The sequence below is a fragment of the Mesoplodon densirostris genome, assembly GCF_025265405.1.
Source record: "Mesoplodon densirostris isolate mMesDen1 chromosome Y unlocalized genomic scaffold, mMesDen1 primary haplotype SUPER_Y_unloc_1, whole genome shotgun sequence".
Classification (NCBI taxonomy): Eukaryota; Metazoa; Chordata; class Mammalia; order Artiodactyla; family Ziphiidae; genus Mesoplodon; species Mesoplodon densirostris.
Genome location: NW_026778236.1, coordinates 461,672 through 472,385, shown reverse-complemented (window position 1 = coordinate 472,385; position 10,714 = coordinate 461,672).

The window sequence follows — 10,714 nt, the reverse complement described above, 5'->3', positions numbered from 1 at the left end:
TGGGAATGCCTGGACCATGCTCAGAGGGCCTTGGACAATGAGGTGATGTTTGAGACCTAAAGGAACCTGGTCTCTGTGGATCTCTTTCCTGTACATGTGATCAAGCAGTTATAACCAAAACGAACACTGATACAGGAGAAGTATTCCAAAGAGTGATGTTGGGAAGACCTGAAGGTTATGAAATCAACCATTTTTACCTCAGAGAAATCCAGTAAAATATATATGACTTTGAGTCTCAGCAGAGAGATGATGAAAAGAATTATAAAGGAATACCTAAAATCCATAACAAAAATCTACCAGAAAACTGTTAGAGCTAATCAATGAATTTGGTAGAGTAGCAGGATACAAATTTCATGCACAGAAACCTCTTGTATTCCTATACACTAATTATGAAAAATCTGAAAGAGAAATTAAGGAAACACTCCCATTTACCACTGCAACAAAAAGAATAAAAACCTAGGAATAAACTTACCTAAGGAGACAAAAGACCTGTATGCAGAAAAGACACTGATGAAAGAAATTAAAGATGATACAAACAGATGGAGAGATATACCATGTTCTTGCATTGGAAGAATCAACACTGCAAAATGACTATAATACCCAAAGCAATCTACAGATTCAATGCAATCCCTATCAAACTACCACTGGCATTTTTCACAGAACTAGAACAAAAAATTTCACAATTTGTATGGAAACACAAAAGAACCCGAATAGCCAAAAAAATCTTGAGAAAGAAAAACGGAGCTGGAGGAATCAGGCTCCCTGACTTCAGACTATACTACAAAGCTACAGTAATCAAGACAGTAAGGTACTTATGCAAAAACAGAAATACAGATCAATGGAACAGGAAAGCCCAGAGATAAACCCACGCACATATGGTCACCTTATCTTTGATAAAGGAGGCAAGGGTATACAATGGAGAAAAGAAAGCCTCTTCAATAAGTGGTGCTGGGAAAACTGGATAGTACATGTAGAAGAATGAAATGAGAACATTTCCTAACACCATACACAAGAATAAATTCAAAATGGATTAAAGACTTAAATGTAACGCCAGACACTAGAAAACTTAGAGGAAAACACAGGCAGAACACTCTTTGACATAAATCACAGCAAGATCCTTTTTGACCCACATCCTAGAGAAGTGGAAATAAAAACAAACAAATGGGACCTAATGAAACCTAAAAGCTTTTTCACAGCAAAGGAAAAATAAACAATACAAAAACACAACCCTCAAAGTGGGAAAAATATTTGCAAATGAAGCAACTGACAAAGGATTAATCTCCAAAAAATAAAAGCAGCTCAGGCAGCTCAGTATCAAAAAAACAAACAACCCAATCCATAAATGGATGGAAGAACTAAACAAACATTTCTCCAAAGAAGATATATAGATTGCCAACAAACACATGAAAACATGCTCAGCATCATTAATTATTAGAGAAATGCAAATCAACATTACAATGAGGTATCATCTCACACTGGTCAGACTGGCCATCATAAAAAAATCTAGAAACAATAAATGCTGGAGAGGGAGTGGAGAAAAAGGAGCTCTCCTGAACTGTTGGTGGGAATGTGAATTGATAGAGCCACTATGGAGAACAGTATGGAGGTTCCTTAAAAAACTACAAATAGAACTACCATATGACCCAGCAATCCCACTACTGGGCATATACCCTGAGAAAACTATAATTCAAAAAGAGATATGTGTCACAGTGTTCACTGCAGCACTATTTATAATAGCCAGGACATGGAATAAACCTAAGTGTCCTTCGACAGATGAATGGATAAAGATGATGTGGCACATAAATACAGTGGAATATCACTCAGCCATAAAAAGAAACGAAATTGAGTTATTTGTTGTGAGGTGGATGGAACTAGAGACTGTCATACAGAGTGAAGTCAGAAAGAGAAAAACAAATACCGTATGCTAACACATATATTTGGAATCTAAAAAAAAAAAAGAAAGAACAAAAAAGAAAATGTTCTGAAGAACCTGGGGGCAGGACAGGAACAAAGACACAGACATAGAGAATGGACATGAGGACACAGGGAGGGGGAAGGTAAGCTGGGACAAAGTGAGACAGAGGCATGGACATACATACACTACCAAATGTAAAACAGATAGCTAGTGGGAAGCAGCTGCATAGCACAGGGAGATCAGCTCAGTGCTTTGTGACCACCTGTGAGGGGTGGGATGAGGAGGGTAGGAGGAAGACTCAAGAGGAAGGATATATAGGGATATAAGTATGCATATAGCTGATTCACTGATTCCATCTCCAATAAACATGTTTTTTTTAAAAAAGCTATCATATAAATACTTCATAAAGCAATTATAAATCTCTTCAAAGAAAAGAAAATCTCAACAAAAAAAAAGGTAACAAAAAAGTCTAAATGTAAATTATAGAACTGAAAAACAGATGAATCAAAATTTTAAAAAAAGATTTGGCCCAGTAACAGAATGCAAGAGACAAGAAAAATGCAACAAACAAGGCAGATTTTCAGGATAATCCAAGCTGAACACGGTTGAGTAGAAGGGACCAGTGGGATTATAACACAGTGCTAATGTCCATCAAACTACTAGAAAATGGGAGTGGGACTGAAAAATGATTAAAAAAGAAATAGGGGTAAAAACTTCACAAACTTGGCCAAGACATGTATCTACCAAATAAAGAAGCTAAGTGAAATTCAAAATGGTAAAATGTAATCCATACCAAACATAATAATTAATAGCTTCTGAAAACTGACAATGAGAAAATATTGAAAGCAGTCGGACAGAAAAGATTATTTATGGGAACAAGTAGTCTGAATGACAGTGGATTTCTATTTTGAAACAAAAGAGTCTGGAAGGAAATGGCATAGGATTTTTCAAGTACAGAAAGAAAACAATGTCAAGCAAGAATTGCATAGCTAGTGAAATTATCCCTCAGAATTTAAGGAGGGGGACATCCCTGGTGGTCCAATGGTTAAGAATATGCCTTCCAAAGCAAGGGATACAGGTTTAAACCCTGGTTAGGGAACTAAGATCCCACATGCTGTGGGGCAACTAAGCCCACACACTGAAGAGTCCATGTGCCACAACTAGAGAGAAGCCCATGTGTCGCAACTAGAGAAGTCTGCATATGGCAATGAACACCCAGTGCAGACAAAATAAATTTTTTTAAAAAAGAGATTAAGGAGGAACAAAACATTTTGGAACAAAGTAACTCAGAATATTATTTGCTACAAAACACATATTTAAAGAATTCAAAATCAAGTTGTCAAAACAGAAAGGAAATTATAATAGAAGGATTGAAATTTAAAAGAAAGAAGTTCACCAAATATGGGTAAAAATCAGATGACTAAGACAGATTGTTCTAACTTCTGAGTTTCTTAAAGCATTTTTATAGTTGGAATATAACCATAATACCACTTCATGTAATGCTCAGTATATAAAAAGTAATAATTTCCATTTAAAAAGTGTAAAAGAAAAAGGAAACAAGTTTCCACACTTCAATCCAGGTGGATACAAGTAAGATCAGAGTTAAGTTTCAAATACATGTTGTAAAAGCTGAAGCAACACCTAAGAAGACCATACAAAATTCTCTTACATAGGTCACTATAGAATGGTAAAATATGTTCAAATAATGTACAGGAGGTAAGAAAACATTTACAGTATGAGAAACAAGATAAACTAAAAACATTATAAAGTGGCCATCTCAAAGTGTAAAATATCAATACTAACTGAAATGTAGACAGTTAATATACATCACATATTCAAGACCAAAAGTTTGGCAGGGTGGATTAAAAAACACAACCCAAATCTCTGATGCTTAAATAAATTTCCATAAAATTCACAGACGTAGATTCAGTTTAAAGTAAAACAAGAAAACAGTGTGTGTGGAGGGGAATATACACTATGCCAAAAAAAAAAAAGTTTTCAAGTAAGAGTGGCTATGTTAGTATGTGATAAACTAGACTTCAGAGCCAAGAAAATTAGTAAAGGCAAAAGGAGATGTTATATTATGATAAAGATCAACTCACCAAGGAAACATATGATCAGAAGTGTTTAGGGAGTAAATAAGAGTTTGAAAATACTTGAAACAAAAATGGATAGAACTAAAAATATATATATATACAAAACCCAAATTTCTTGTTGAGTACTTCAAAAGTCATGATACAGCAAGTATACAGAAAACTAAACACAATATCCCGCCAAATAAAACAAAATAAAATAAATTAAACCAGCACACCAAATGAACAAATTGAAACATACAGAACACTCCAATCAGCAGCAGAATACATGATTTTTTCAAGTATCCATTAAACAGACTTTCCTGGGACATAACATAAATGTCAAATTAAAAAGCAGTTAAATGATACACAGCACATTCTCTGAGCAAAACGGAACCACAGTAGAAATCATTAGCAAAGGAAACAATAATCAGAAAAATTAACAAACAATTTGCAAGTAAACACACCTATAAGTAATCCTTAAGTCAAAAAGCAAATTCTCACAGGACATTTATAAAAATATATAGAACTGAATGAGAATAAAATACAACCTATTGGAACTACAATCCTGCAGACTGTGGACAAAAACTACATTCACAGAAAGACAGACAAGATGAAAAGGCAGAGGGCTATATACTAGATGAAGGAACAAGATAAAACCCCAGAAAAACAACTAAATGAAGTGGAGGTATGCAACCTTACAGAAAAAGAATTAAAAGAATGATAGTGAAAATGATCCAAGACCTTGGAAAAACAATGGAGGCAAAGATAGAGAAGATGCAAGAAATGTTTCACAAAGACCTAGAAGAATTAACAAACAAACAGAGATGAACAATACAATAACTGAAATGAAAACTACACTAGAAGGAATCAATAGCAGAATAACTGAGGCAGAAGAACGGATAAGTGACCTGGAAGATAGAATGGTGGAATTCACTGCTGCAGAAGAGACTAAAGAAAAAAGAATGAAAAGAAATGAAGACAGCCTAAGAGACCTCTGGGACAACGTTAAACACAACAACATTCACATTATAGGGGTCCCAGAAGGAGAAGAGAGAGAGAAAGGACCAGAGAAAATATTTGAAGAGACTATAGTTGAAAACTTCACTAACATGGGAAAGGAAATAACCACCCAAGTCCAGGAAAAGCAGAGAGTCCCATACAGGATAAACCAAAGGGGAAACATGCCGAGACACATAGTAATCAAATCAACAAAAATTAAAGACAAAGAAAAATTATTTAAAGCAGCAAGGAGAATATGACAAATAACATTCAAGGGAACTCCCTTAAGGTTAACAGCTGATTTCTCAGCAGAAACTCTACAAGCCAGAAGGGAGTGGCATGATATACATAAGTGATGAAGAGAAGAACCTACAACCAAGATTACTGTACCCGGCAAGAATCTCTTTAAGATTTCATGGAGAAATCGAAAGCTTTACATACAAGCAAAAGCTAAGAGAATTCAGCATCACCAAACCAGCTCTAAAACAAATGCTACCGGGAATTCTATAAGTGGGAAACACAAGAGAAGAAAAGGACCTACAAAAACAATTAAGAAAATGGTCAGAGGGACATACATATTGATAATTACCTTAAACATGAATGGATTAAATGCTCCTACCAAAAGACACAGGTTTGCTGAATGGATACAAAAACAAGACCCATATATATGCTGTCTACAACAGACCCACTTCAGACCTAGGGACACATACAGACTGACAGTGAGGGGATGGAAAAAGATATTCCATGCAAATGGAAATCAAAAGAAAGCTGGAGTAGCTATACTCATATCAGATAAAACAGACTTTAAAATAATGTTACAAGAGAAAAGGAAGGACACTACATAATAATAAAGGGACCAATCGAAGAAGATATAAAAATCATAAATATATATTCACCCAACATAGGAGCACCTCAATACATAAGGCAACTGCTAACAGCTATAAAAGAGAAAATCAATAGTAACACATTAATAGTGGGGGACTTTAACATCTCATTTATACCAATGGACAGATCATCCAAAATGAAAATAAATAAGGAAACAGAAGCTTTAAATGACACAATAGACCAGATGAATTTAATTGACATTTATAGGACATTCCATCCAAAAACAGATTACACTTTCTTCTCAAATGCACATGGAACATTCTCCAGGATAGATCATATCTTGGGTCACAAATCAAGCCTCAGTAAACTTAAGAAAATTGAAATCATATCAAGAATCTTTTCTGACCACAATGCTATGAGATTAGAAATGAGTTAAAGGGAAAAAAACGTAAAAAATACAAACACATGGAGGCTAAACAATATGTTACTAAACAACCAAGAGATCACTGAAGAAATCAAAGAGGAAATAAAAAAACACCTAGAGACAAATGACAAGGAAAACACGATGATCCAAAACGTATGAGATGCAGCAAAAGCAGTTCTAAGAGGGCAGTTTATAGCTATACAATCCTACCTCAATAAAAAAGAAAAATCTCAAATAAACAATCTAACCTTACACCTAAAGGAACTAGAGAAAGAAGAACAAACAAAACCCAAAGTTAGAAGAAAGAAAGAAATCATAAATATTGGAGCAGAAATAAATGAAATAGAAACAAAGAAAACAATAGCAAAGATCAATAAAACTAAAAGCTGGTTGTTTGAGAAGATAAACAAAATTGTTAAACCATTAGCCAGACTCATCAAGAAAAAGAGGAAGAGGACTCAAATCAATAAAATTAGACATGAAAAACGAGAAGTTACAAAAGACACTGCAGAAATACAAAGCATCCTAAGAGACTACTACAAGAAACTCTATGCCAATCAAAGGACAACCTGGAAGAAATAGACAAATTCTTAGAAAGGTATAACCTTCCAAGACTGAACCAGGAAGAAATAGAAAATATGAACAGACCAATCACAAGTAATGAAATTGAAACTGTGATTAGAAATCTTCCAACAAACCAAAGTCCAGGACCAGAAGGCTTCACAGGTGAATTCTAGCAAACATTTAGAGAAGAGTTAACATCCATCCTTCTCAAACTCTTCCAAAAAATTGCAGAGGAAGGAACACTCCCAAACTCATTCTATGAGGCCACCATCACCCTGATACCAAAACCAGACAAAGATACTACAAAAAAAGAAGACTACAGACCAATATCACTGATGAATATAGTTGCAAAAATCCTCAACAAAATACTAGCAAACAGAATCTAACAACACACTAAAAGGTTCATACACCATGATCAAGTGGGATTTATCCCAGCAAGGACTCTTCAATACACGCAAATCAATGTGGTACACCATATTAACAAATTGAAGAATAAACACTATATGATCATCTCAATAGATGCAGAAAACACTTTTGACAAAATTCAACACCCTTTTATGATAAAAGCTCTCCAAAAAGTGGGCATAGAGGGAACCTACCTCAACATAGTAAAGGCCATATATGACGAACCCAGAGCAAACATCATTCTCAATGGTGAAAAACTGAAAGCATTTCCTCTAAGATCAGGAACGAGACAAGGATGTCCACTCTCACCACTAACATTCAACATAGTTTTGGAAGTCCGAGCCATGGCAATCAGAGAAGAAAAAGAAATAAAAGGAATACAAATTGGAAAAGAAGAAGTAAAACTGTCACTGTTTGCAGATGACATGATACTATAAATAGAGAATCCTAAAAATGCCACCAGAAAACTACTAGAGCTAATCAATGAATTTGGTAAAGTTGCAGGATACAAAATTAATGCACAGAAATCTCTTGCATTTCTATACACTGATGATGAAAAATCAAAAAGAGAAATTATGGAAACACTCCCATTTACGATTGCAACAAAAAGAATAAAATGCCTAGGAATAAGCCTACCTAGGGAGACAAAAGACCTGCACAAAACTGTAAGAAACTGATGAAAGAAATTAAAGATGATACAAACAGATGGAGAGATATACCGTATTCTTGGATTGGAAGAATCAATATTGTGAAAATGAGTACACTACCCAAAGCAATCGATTGGAGACCTAAATGTAAGACCGGACACTATAAAACTCTTAGAGGAAAACCTAGGAAGAACACTCTTTGACATAAATCACAGCAAGATCTTTTTTGATCCACCTCCTAGAGTAATGGGAAGAAAAACAAAAATAAACAAATGGGACCTAAGCAAACTTAAAAGCTTTTGCACAGCAAAGGAAACTGTAAACAAGACAAAAAGACAAACCTCAGAATGGGAGAAAATATTCACAAATGAATCAACAGACAAAGGATTAATCTCCAAAATTAAAGAAACAAACAACCCAATCCAAAAATGGGCAGAAGACCTAAATAGACATTTCTCCGAAGACATACAGGTGGCCAAGAAGCACATGAAAAGCTGCTCAACATTACTAATTATTGGAGAAATGCAAATCAAAACTATAATGAGGTATCACCTCACACTAGTTAGAATGGGCATAATCAGAAAATCTACAAACATCTAATGCTGGAGAGCGCATGGAGAAAAGGGAACCCTCTTGCCCATTGGTGGGAATGTAAATTGATACAGCCACTATGGAGAACAGTATGGAGGTTCCTTAAAAAACTAAAAATAGAATTACCATATGATCCAGCAATCCCACTACTGGACATATACCCAGAGAAAACTGTAATTCAAAAAGACACATGCACCCCAATGTTCACTGCAGCACTGTTTACAATAGCCAGGTCATGGAAGCAACCTAAATGCCCATCGACAGACGAATGGATAAATAAGTTGTGGTACATATATACAATGGAATATTACTCAGCCATGAAAAGGAATGAAATTGAGTCATTTGTTGAGACATGGATGGATCTAGAGACTGTCATACAGTGAAGTAAGTCAGGAAAACAAATATCGTATATTAACGCATGTATGTGGAACCTAGAAATATGGTACAGATGAACCAGCTTGCAGGGCAGAAGGTGAGACACAGATGTAGAGAACAAACATATGTACACCAAGTGGGGGGGGAACGTGTGGGTTGGGGATGGTGGTGTACTGATTTGGGCGATTGGGATTGACATGTATACACTGATGCGTATAAAATTGATGACTAATAATAACCAGTATAATGAAACAAAGCAACTAATACTAAACTTTCTTTGGGTTATTTGTATGGAAATACATTAATATAAATGTTTCAGACACATGAAATTTCTAAAAATCTTATATGTGCTGGTATAATGTTATGTCATAATTCTAGTTACCACTTTAAAGTATGTATCTCAGAAATAACTAAATTTCCTTGTCAATTGCATTATTATGAACTTTCATCAAATCTTTAACCATGGTCATTTTCAAGTCTTTTGTCACTTACAGGCAGTTCTGGGTGTACTCTGATGCTTTTGCAAAAATGTTCCTATAAAAGGGTTTCATCTTCAAGGAATTCATGGAAAAGACTGACAAGTACAGGTTTCTGGTAACTGACTATACTGCTGAACTGAATGAATACGCATTTTCAGAACTCTAATGGAAAACTGATGAATTCATAATAGTGGTAACAAAAGATCAAGATAAAAAAAATTAATTACATGGGACTGAGTGATAGCAAAACCAAAGCAAAAGAAGAAGGAAACATAAGAGAAACTGAATGTGCAAAATAATAAATCAATAACACAAAATTCTAGCTCTTAAAAAATAAAAGTTAGCAATACTGACAAAGACAATGCACACAAAATCGCAAAACGCCAACAATAAATAAGACAGGATATCTCTATACATCCTGTACCATTAAAAGGGTAATAATGAAAGATGAAAAAAAAATTAACTTGTAAAAAATGGAGCAATTCCTCAAAATTTACAGGAATGTAAAATGGTAGTCACTCTGGGGAAAAAAAATTTAAGTAAATGTGCAAAGACTATACAACCTAGTAACTGCCCTTGAACATTATCCCAGAAAAATAAAAATGTATATCCACACAAAGACCTGTACATGAACACAGTGACTTTATTCATAACAGCCCCAATATGGAAACAAAGTTCTTTGATGGGTGAATGGCTAAGTAAATTGTGGTACCTCCATACCATGGACTACTACTCACCAGTTAAAGCAAAAAGCAAAAAAAAAAAAAAAAAAAAAAAAATCCAGATACAAGCAACAACGGGGATACATCTCCAGGAATTACAGCATGTGAAAGAAGCCCTTCCCAAAATATGGCCTATTTTGATTCCCTTTGTAAAACATTCTTAAAATTTACTAAATTACAGAAATAGAGAACATACAGTGTTGCCAGTGGTCAAGTACAGGTAAAGGAAAAAATGAAGGTGAGTTTTAATATAAAACGGATCCATGTGGTGAAGTACAAACTCTGTATATTTACCATATCAATGTTAGTATCTTGCTTATGATCCTACACTGTAGTTTTGTAGAATGTTACCACTGAGGGGACGTGAGTAAAGTTACATAGGTTCTTTGCATTATTTTCTTACAATTTCATTCCAATCTCCGATTAAGTGAAAATAAACACTTTACTGAGGGGCTTCCCTGGTGGCGCAGTGGTTGAGAATCTGCCTGCCAGTGCAGGGGACACGGGTTCGAGCCCTGGTCTGGGAAGATCCCACATGCCACGGAGCAACAAGGCCCATGAGCCACAACTACTGAGCCTCCACGTCTAAAGCCTGTGCTCCGCAACAAGAGAGGCCGTGATAGTGAGAAGCCCGTGCAGTGCGATGAAGAGTGGCCCCTGCTCGCCATAACTAGAGAAAGCCCTCGCACAGAA